Below are 11,084 nucleotides of genomic sequence, written 5' to 3'. Positions count from 1 at the left end.
CCCTGGTTATCAGTGGGGATTCCGTTAACTGGTTATCAGCACTGATATGCAGCAAACATCGCTGTTATCTGTGATTTTTGCTCATCATCAAGCCGGCGGAATGAAAACCCTGACAGTGACGAGGGACTGTCTGTAGTGGCATTTATGACCATTAAACTCATTATCATCTTTCTGTTCACCCCGCAGTATAGCAGAAGTCGTAGTCTTCTCCTCCATCGCACATGTCCCATTGGCTGCTGCAATTGCTCAGAATGATTTCTTCAGACAATTCGAGTTTTGTCTTCTAATATATATTTTTCTAATTTGTAAGGTGTTCAGTTATTCTTTGTTAACCCCGAATTTAAAATGGATAACAGAAGACTTGGCCTGTGTCCCCACCCAACTAGCTCTGCTTCCTTGGTAAATAGAAGAGTTCCTCCCTGATCCAGCCCACAAGAAGTTGTTCTGCAAGCAGTACAGTCATTATGTTTTCATGACTTAAGATTTCCCGCTTTCATTGCAAGCAGACTTTCTGGCTGAGCAGCAATGAAATGGCAAAATAACTTCTTCATTCCTCTGTAACATACCAGGAATTAGAGCCGTCTTCAGTGGTTGGTGTCATTAATGGGACTTTTTCTATGATCAGAATCGTGAGCGCTTACTGCTCTCCTATTCAACTGTGAAGACTTAGGTTCACATTCACCCGTTCACTAAGTAGTATTGTTTCTCTTTAGTTGAGATTGAACTACTGTTGAGAAACTTCTCTGTCTTGCCATCACAAGGACCTCGGTCTCTAGAAGCACATACCTAGCGAGAATCATCAGACAGATTTTCGTTTTCCAAGACTTCATTTCATCTCTCTCTGACATTGGCGAACAAGATAGACGATCTGTCCTATTGGTGAGTTGCTGTACCTATGGAGGATCGACACCCTTCATTGAATGTTTATTCCTTTCTCCACTGCCGACTCCCAATGCAGAAGTATCTAACAATACGTCTTCCTTCGAGTCCTACGAGATCATGAGGAATTCCTCTGCAGATGGCTATGTCAAATGTATGCTCTCAGAGAGCGAACAGTGCCAGTGGTTTGGTGCTTTCATCAGGCTCCGAAGAATATGTCAGGCTGGAAGATAGATGCATTCTCATTAGGACCACATTTAGTATATCTTTCTTCCTTCGGATCTGCCCATAGAACCTTGGAACTCCTTTTTCCTTGGACCAGTGGTGGATGCTCAGCAAGTTGTGTTGGCTTACCGGGCTCCTTGAAGAGGATAAGTTGCATCTCGTCTATGGTGTAAGGTTCTGGAGTTAAGAAGGTTGAGAATTGGACTTGAACTTACACTTGCTGGTCAGCGTTTGATGCGGTAAGCCTGCACTTAGTTTCCTGTCTATTTTTCTTAGACGCTTGGAAGCAATCCCACTCCTTCCTCTAGCAAGGGGAGGAAGGAGACTGACAAAACTGCAAACCCTTCCCAGAACTTTGCATTAATACCTCCAACTCTAAATATTTTTCTAGCCCTTTTTCGGATGAGTTCAATTCCTCACTCATTTTGAAAAGGCCCAGAAGCTCTGACTCTCGATGATGGAGCTCTCCTCCTCGCTTTTCAGACTAGGAGGAATAGCCTAGGTGTATTGAACTACAGTCAGTTATAGAAACTCACTCAGATTCCTCCCACCAATCAGTTAGCCTTTCTAATATAAAGGACCGAGGGTTTTTATATTGTGTAGGAACAAATTACAGTTTTTTAAAGTAAATTGTATTTTTCCTAACTATACAAACCTAAGGTCCTGTACATTAATGCCCACCTTATGCCACCCGTCAATCTGAAACCTGGCCCTTAAGGCAAAGTGGAGTGTTTACATCTGGGCAGGCTGGTCTACCCTCCTACCAGACGGTAGTTACTGCCTAACCACCTTGTTCAAGAATTTAACGGCCGTGTTCCAGCTTCGCTGTATAGTAATTCTTAATGTAAGGGACCTCAGGTTTTAATAGTTAGGAAAAATACAATTTACTTTAAAAAATTGTGATGTCACTTATTTTTGTTGAAGGATGGAAAGATGCATATAGTAAATCTAGTACAAGACACAACTGAAGCTATGGTACATATGGCTGAATTGCTGACATTGTAGTGCATGTGGTAATAATGATACATTGAATATAACAATAATATGAATGAAAATGTATGTACAAAAGATATGTGACGTATGCCATGTTTCTTGTATATGCGTGTTTGGCGTGCAGAGATGTTTGTTGTGAGGAGATTAGCCAGCCAGGTAAGATGTAGGTGTGTGGGTTCATGTGGGACCCTCCTTCTCCCCCTGCCTTGGAGAGGCCTATGTTGTAGGTTGGTGTCTGGGAGGTATGCTGGCTTTAGGCAGTCGATCAAGACCCAAGTAGTTCTGCCGTCCACTGTCAATTGATAAGCTGTCTTTTTTTCTGTATGGTCTTTCCCTTGGTGAATTGTGTGGGTAAGTTCCGTTTATGGATGAGGTTGCTGGTCACTCTTGGTCACTTTTGGATTCTGTGTCAATTGCTGCTGCTGCTGCTGCTGTTGGTGGCTGGGTGGGCTGCGCTATTTTGTGGGCCATGTGTACGTGCCATGTCAACCAGTTTTAGGGATTCTTTGATGGACATGGTCATGGTCATGGTAAAGGCATTGAGCATGACCACCACTGTTTGGCAGGGTAGTTTTGTGAGGAGGACCTCTTGTCATAAGGTTTAGGGTTGACTCAGGTTGGCTATCTGTGGAGGTCAGCGTTATGAGCTCCCTCAACTGCTTGCAGACATGCGATGGCCGCTCGTCTCCTATGGCTATCCCCACGTTGTTCAGGAATTTTTTGGCTCTTAGGGTGAGGGTGGGTGGCATGAAGAATGACTTCAGCTGGTCCTTCGGTAATTTATAGGTTACAAGGCTTTGAAGTTCTGTGAGCCACCTTGTGATTTGCTCACGAAGGTCATCTAGCAGGAATTCAAGGACGGCATCTGCTTTACGTACTGAGGAGGTACTAATTTTCTTTGATCGAAAGATTCTCTCCGGCCTGAAGAACACAAGCTTCTGGGTTATGGGGTATGAATGTGGGGGCAGACGTATGGAGGTGGCAGCAACAGTGCCGCTGGAGAGGCTGGCTGGGCTGGTCATTTCTGTGATCACTAATGTAGCGAAGGTATGAGTAAGAAGCTGTCTACAAACTTACTGATTTATTCAGTATGTGCCCAACATGAACAAAACAGAGATCATGGTACAATCACTTGGGTTTGTTGAATGATCGAAAGATGCATATTAATCGATGTATAAGACCCATCTGAAGCTATGGTACATGTGGCTGAAATGCTGACATTGTAATGCATTTGATAATAATGATACATTTAACATAATAATATGAATGAAAATATATGTACAAAACATGCATGATGTATGCTGTTTCTTGTTTATGTGCATTTGGTGGTCAGAGATGTTTGTTGTCAGTAGATTAGCCAGCCAGGTAAAGTGGAGGTGTGTGGGAGATCAGTATGTTATGAAAAATACAAATTGATTTAAAATTTGTCATATTGCAGTTCCCAAGTTTACCTTCTTTCTGTGCTGTTGTTGCTGGTAAATACTTACCTATTGGTGGTAATAATTTGTTTATATGTTGTAAACATATTGCTATCAGTTCATATTCTTTGAGACTGTATTTCTCCAAAATGTAATCTGGTATGAAGACCCTTTAAATTTCATTGGATTATACAATTATCAAAGGTTGTGAGAGATGGTAAAGATTTTTACTGTTTACTCAAGTTTATATTTTACAACTCCAAAAATTTGGTTAACGACGCCGTTAGCCAAGCGTCGTAAAACCAATGCTGCTAAGCGGGGACTACCTGTAGATATCCCACCCACAGAATATCTACTAACCAGACATGTTTGCTGTTAGGTGGTCTAAGTAAGATACAGTCTTGCCTCCAGATTGCAACGGTTTCAGTTTGGGTATTCACACATTAAAAACACTAGATGCTTTATATCATGAAGGAATAAGTTTGTGCACGGGAGCAGTTCGATCATCCCCTATAAACTCCCTGTTAGCAGAAGTAGGTATATTACCCCTAAAACATCACCGCTACTTGATAACTATGCGTAGGAACCTTTCCCTTCAAGCAGGAACATCTGCTGCTACTTGCTTTCTGAATTATAATCAAAGTTTAGAAAACCAAAGTGCTAGCTCTTTCCCACAAAGAACCAAACATTTAATGAATTCACATAATATTACACCAATTTTTCACCCAACAATAGAATTCCCACCTCCCTGGACTTTGAAAAGAGTAAAAATATGTACTGCTCTATTATAACTTCTAAAAAGAAATATGACAAGCACAGAGATCTACTACCAACATGTGTTAGAACACATCAGAAGAAAAGGAGATCAACTTATGATCTAAACAGATGGATCAAAAAACAATATTGGAGTAGGAGCTTCAGCATTCTCAAAAGATCAGTTAGTTAAGATAAGTACGTCTTCCCCCAATATTATCAGTATGCACTGCTGAACTCTCAGCCATATGAATAGCACTAGACATAATATCTGAGAAGAGGGCAATTTCTACTATAATTTTCAGTGACTCATGAAGTGTTATTGATGCTATAAACAAAGCACCCTGTACAAGAAATCCAAATAAAAATATATCAACTTATTCAATCAGGACTATTAATAAAAATATGTTGGATTCCACCAGCACATGTGGAAATTGAAGGAAATGAAAAAGCAGATACAGCTGCCAAATTAGCTTGCACTATTCCATCAACAATGACACATCCCCCATTATCAGACTGGGTAACCTCAATTAAGCCTTTAATATATCAAGACTGGCAAACAGATTGGACATCAGTGCCAACTACAAAACAAACTGAGAAATATAAAAAGTGAAGTTAATTCATGGATGTCATCATCTCAAAAAGAAAGAGCTAAAGAAGTTTTATTAACAAAACTACATATAGGCCATACTAGATTTTCACACAGTCATTGAAGTCAAATCCACATCCAGACCCAATGAAATGTAGTACATGCCAGACACCAATGACTGTCCAACACTTATTAGTTGATTGTCCAATTTGGAAGCATCAAAGAAACTTATATTTTTGAAACTCAACATGAAAAGGCATTCTTGCTGAAGGCAAAGATTTCTTATTTAATAGGAACATCATGTTCCTAAGTAAAACCAGTTTCCTAAATGGTCTAATTTTTTTTTTCCTTTCAGGATTAATTCCTGAACACCAGCCCAAGAAGAGCCATTGTTAGGCTCTGAGGTCTGGATAAATTAATCCTTTATAATAATAATGGGTATTCACGCACAGGTTTACCGTCAGTTCAGTGAAACTGATGTTAAAATGTACTTGTGGATGACAGTTTGCGGGTGGATTTAGTCCACTCACCAAAACTGATGAACTGATGGAATTAGGTACCTAAAGTTCTTTCAACCGACTGACAGGTGACTACACGTGCGGACGGGATTCAACAATTTTATGACGGTTCGCCGCTGGATTTCACCCGGGAAGGATCTCATCCCCTCTGACCAAAATATGAATAAACTATTTATGGGCCTAAATATTTCATTGTTAGACCCTGCAGTGCTATTTGTAGACCGTTGTGAGTCCAAATCATATATTATGACAAATTTTTTAATGAATTCGTATTTTTCACAGATAACAAACCTGAGGTCTTAACAATAGGACATTTCCAAGCACTACCTGATAACCGGTTAAAAACAATCAGACTGTAAGCAAGGAATCTGTGAAATCTGGCAACTCCTGCGCATACAACGTGATAGCTGGTTAGAGACCGTGCACCGCCTCATGACGTATTTAGTCTCCTTAACCACCTTGGAGAGTAGACGGTATCACTTTGCTCTCCTTCCAACCCAGTTGATTTGTGCCCATTTTTCTTCTTTTTCTCAGTATGTTTGTGTATGTTTCTGCATTATGGATTCTACCGAGTCTCCACGGCCTCGTCAACCCATGTGCCTGGGCACTCAGGGTTTTCTTTGCTGAAGGTTTTTAGGTTCTGTTGTCACAGACCCATATATTACATACAAATTTTTGTACAATTACTAATCCTTTCATTTACGACTCCTCTTTTTCATAGACACAGCAGAAATCCTTTTGCTAAACAGAGTCCAGTCTCTTGTAGACCGCTTGAACTGAGGCATTGGACAGCTCAGCGAGAGAGTATGTCCATGTGATAAATTAGTTTGGTATAGGCCTAGGCCAGTATCCTGCCTTTTTATGGTGTTCCTAGTGAACCCCCAGGTCTAATTTAACCTTATTCATTAATATTGTATGAGAATAGACATCTCCCTTTAATAGGCAATATTTAGACCTTACTCTGTTACGCCACTTTGCTTCTTTCCTATTTTAAAGTGAATTGCTGCAGCAGCTAGTCTGTGTAGCTCCAACCCCTTATCACCCAGCGGAGTTTCCATCGCTGCCATATAGTGTTGCTGTGACAAAGGCTAGGCAAGAAATGAGGGTGAAGACCTCGAGTTGACTGTCTGACTGACAGTTCTACTCTTTACAAGTGGACACTCATCTGTCGAACGGTCGTGGGTGGACTGACAGGTAAACCTGAGCGTAAACACCCGGCCTAAAAAAGGTGGCCTTTCACTGCTGCTAGACAACCAAGCAGAAGAAATCTTGTTAATTGTAGTTGACCAAAGGTCAAACCAAGAGACCACCTGGAATGATGTTGCAGTTGTTGATTATATTGTAGCTGACTCTTGGTGGGTAAAGGAGGTGCCCTCTGCCCAGATTTGATCCAAAGAAAGACCCAGGCTTAAACGAACTAGGTTCAGATCCACCTGCTTTGTTTGCAACAAAATATTGGACATATCATAGAAACATTTATGTGATGGAAGAGGAGGAAGCAATTTTAGGGGGCCGGCCGGCTAATGCCATTTTTTAAGGACAGGACTTTGATATTCATACCAATTAATAAGGTGACTTGGGACATCTCCAAACTGCATATGATTTTCGCCTCTGACCTTCGGTTTTGTGATGCCAGGGCGATTTATCCCGAAAATAACCATTTTTCAAATTCTATCTCCTCCCTTGATATTTAATATTAAGACCAAGGATTACTACCATATATAGACCTGATGTAGACCTCCAATTGAATGAGTAGTTTTTTTTCTAAAGTAATTTTGTTGCTTGACATGAATTTTTCAATATGGTAAAAAAATAAACCCTATAAATCAGGAGAAAAAAATTTATAAAAAAAAAAGACGAAAAAAAAATTGGAAAAAAGGGCTCTATTTGATTGTTCTATAATGTCTTTCTAAGTTATATACCAAATTCCAATGTTATAGCTTTAAAACTAAGTGACAGGATAGATTTTGAAGGTCAATAAGTTTAGTTTTGAGATACGGGCGTTCAAAGTTTTTCTTCGTATTTTTATAACGACAATGTTAATAAATAATGATTATTATGAATGTATATTTCTTTTTTATGTATTAATAAACAAAAACTATTTTATTTATCATAATTTAATCATAAATGATGATCCCTTTGCTCATATATCGTAGCTTGGGGCACTGCGTCAGGCAAGACTGGGCACTCCTTCCTACGCAACTCTCTCTCTCTCTCTCCTTCACTAACTCGGCTTATTACAGCGAATTTTCTTCTTCTGTATGTTACCTAGATATTTTCCTAGTATTTTCCGTTTTGGCATGATGAAATTCTTGCCGAAACAAAAATAAACAAAGGTAAATGCAAGAGAATGTCAAGAGGTGAAATTCGAAGTTGTACTCTCTTTTTACAAAGACAATGTTAATAAATCACGATTATTATAAATTTCATATTCTTTTTTGGGTATTAATAAACCAAAACTATGTTATTTATCATATATTAAGATCCCTTTGCTCAAAGATCGTAGCCTTGGGGACAGTGAGACGTGTGCTTCAGGCAAGACTGGCGCGTTTACTTACTACGCAACCCTACCTCTCTCTTCACTAACTACGTTAATATCGCATATATTATGATATTCTGTAATCATATTAGAGCGAATTTTCTTCATCTTTATGTTAGCAAGATGTTTTCCTTGTCTTTTCCTCATTGGCATGATGAAATTCTTGCCAAAACATAGATAAGCATATGTAAAAGCAAGCGAATGTCACGAGGTGAAAATACCAAATTTGTAACTAATTTGTATTTTTCATAACTAACAAACCTTCGGTCTTACATTAGGATTTACTAGCGCCAAGCTGGAAACCAGTAGAATTAAAATTACACTTGGTCTGTGGTCCTACTGATCATGGTTGAACCAGATACTCGCTTCTGCGACCCACGGAATCTCTACAGATGCCATTTCTCACAATTTATTTGACAATAATTATCAAAATTTACGATAACAGAAGAAATATTGCATTTTCTTGTACGGATGAATGTTTTAGGCTTATTGAGTTATGTTTACTAATTACCCTGTAACTACGAAAGTAAGAGGAATTTTGACGAAATATTTCGTATACGTATTCTCAAATGCCATATGAAGCTCCATGAATTTTTTCATGACTGCATTTTTCGCCCTATACCACCATATATAGGGGTTCTGGCCGGCCCCCTTAAAAGGACCATCTGGACTGAAGCGAGTTATCCCGTCCTGAGATGAGAGAATTCACGTGCTCCAGAACAGTCGGCATGATCAGAACATGGCAACTCCGACATTTTGCAGTCCTACAAGGGCTTTGAGACCCAAAGGCTGATCCAAACAGGAAGCCAAGCCACAATCTCTTCTAAATCATTGTACTCACAAATGAGTTCAATGACTCCTGCATATGTTGTTAGTATAGTTCCGTTGGTTTGTTTGGTGTTTTTACATTGCATGGAACCAGTGGTTATTCAGCAATAGGACAAACGGCTTCACATGACTTCCGAATCACGTCGAGAGTGAACTTCTGTCACCAGAAATACCATCTCTAACCCCTCAGTGGAATGCCCAAGAATTGAACTTGCGGCCACCGAGTTGGCAGGCCAAGACTATACCGATCACACCACTGAGGCGCTATTAGTATAGTTCTGGGTTGTCCTTATTGAGGGGGAGAAGACATTCTGCTTCCAGGTCATGAGTTTCTCAATCTGCCATGTCTACTGAATCTATGACATCACCTGCACTTGTTTAAAACTGGAGCATATAACCAATTAGGGCCTAAAACCTTTTCCAGTACATATTTTTCTAATCAACATGCAGGAGCTACGTATCTTGGTTATGATGCATAGGAAGATTAAACTTTGTTCCCGGTGTATCCCCAGGATGTGGAGGGAACTAGAGGGGCAGGCCTAGAGCCCTAACAAACCAACCTGGAACTGAAGACTTAATAGGAGAGGATGGCTGTGGCTGAACTTGTGGCCATACAGGACTCCTGTTACGAGGTGAATGGTCACCCGTGGATTTTGTTTATTTCATGGCCACTTAGGACTGTTGCTATATGGTGAATGGTCTCGGCTGTTCTTGTATGTATTGTGCGAGAGGAATGGTCCCTATCATGTGACCGCTCCCACAGATACGATGTAAATTTCTTTACAGGAATTGTGTCATCCTTCCTTATGCCCATAGCCTTCACCTTCATCTCTTGAACCAGATGAGTGGAAGATGTATAGACTGCAACCTCTCAGGAAGGAGTCTGATCTGAGGATCTACGGCTCTTACTTGAAGAATGCATTTATCGCACGAGAATTAGAAACTGGCCAACATTCACCCACAGCAATGTCAGAAGACATATGTACAGCCATGTGCCGTAATAGACTCATGGCCATCTGGAACTGGTCAAACCCCAGAGGGGCAGCTGCAAGGGGGCCACTGATGATGAACCAGGAACAACACTAAGAGTCAAGAAGCACAGGAATCAACTGCAGGAGACAGACGGTTGGCCTTGGCCACAGACAAAGTAGAGATGGAACAGGAATCTAAAGAGGGCCACCAAGTCCTTCCTCTAGCGCTTCCATGGAATGTAACAAACAGATGAAGATGACGATGAGGATGACAAAGACTATGAATGAGAAGAGAGAGATCTATTATGTCTTCTTCGATTGCTTTGTACTGGTACGTCCAAGGTTCTCCAGAACTGCACCTTCGACTTTCTCCACCAAAGCTTGAGCAAAGAAGTCAGAAGAAGCAGCAGCAGTAGCCCTAGGGATGATAACTTAATGAAGAGGAATAGCTAATGAGGGTATGGTGTAGGCTGTAGATGTTGTGGCCATGGTTAAGCCAGCAGAAGTCACGGACACCGTCATGGCAGTATTCTAGAGACGAGAAGACAAGAGTTGAGACAGTAGGCCACCAAGGTGGGGCTTCCCTGATAGTTTAAGGGAAGGCCAGAGCTCCTTGAGCTTTTATACATCTAACATGATCGCCTGAACCCTTATTCAGACTGTCTAGAGACGAAGCACTAGTAGAACAAGAAAATTCTTCCTGAGAAGAAGCTGCAATGAGAGGCAAGTCTGATGAAGGAGAGAAAAAACAAGGAATATCGACATGTGATGCCATCAGAGGCACGAAGCCTTCCCATCGTGCCTCAGCCAACTCTTATCATTCTTCCAAGTAAAACGCTCCTGGGGCTTTACTTGAAGCTTTGATGTTACATGGGTTTGCAGTGACAGATCTTGTCCTTCCTATACTTTTGTATTTTGTTACTATAAATTTTGAATTATCTATAGATTGTCTTGTAAAATTACTGGATAATTTTTGTTAGGTGCTTTGACCAACCATTATTTGTCTTTAGTTTAAAAGTAATTTCAGCTGCTGAATGTCTATTAACCCTTAAATGCCGAGCCGGTATTTCCGAAAGTGTCTCCCGTATGCCGGTGGGGTTTGGGAGTGAGCGCTGAAGTGGAAAAAAAGTAGTTTTCAAAAAATCACAGCACGCTTAGTTTTCAAGATTAATTCATTTTTTTTTTTTGTCATTACCTAAAGTTTAGTATGCAACCATCAGAAATGAAAAAAATATCATATATAAATATTGGAATATATGACAGTGCGGAAAAAAATTTCATATATAATTGTATATAAATCGCGCTGTGAGCAAAACTGTTAAAGCTATGAGTTAATTTTTTTTCGTTGTATCGTACACTAAATTGCAATGA

The sequence above is a fragment of the Macrobrachium nipponense genome, chromosome 20 (genome assembly GCF_015104395.2).
Source record: "Macrobrachium nipponense isolate FS-2020 chromosome 20, ASM1510439v2, whole genome shotgun sequence".
NCBI classification, from domain to species: Eukaryota; Metazoa; Arthropoda; class Malacostraca; order Decapoda; family Palaemonidae; genus Macrobrachium; species Macrobrachium nipponense.
The sequence above is the reverse complement of the archived record's forward strand: the minus strand, read 5'-3'. Positions refer to the sequence as shown.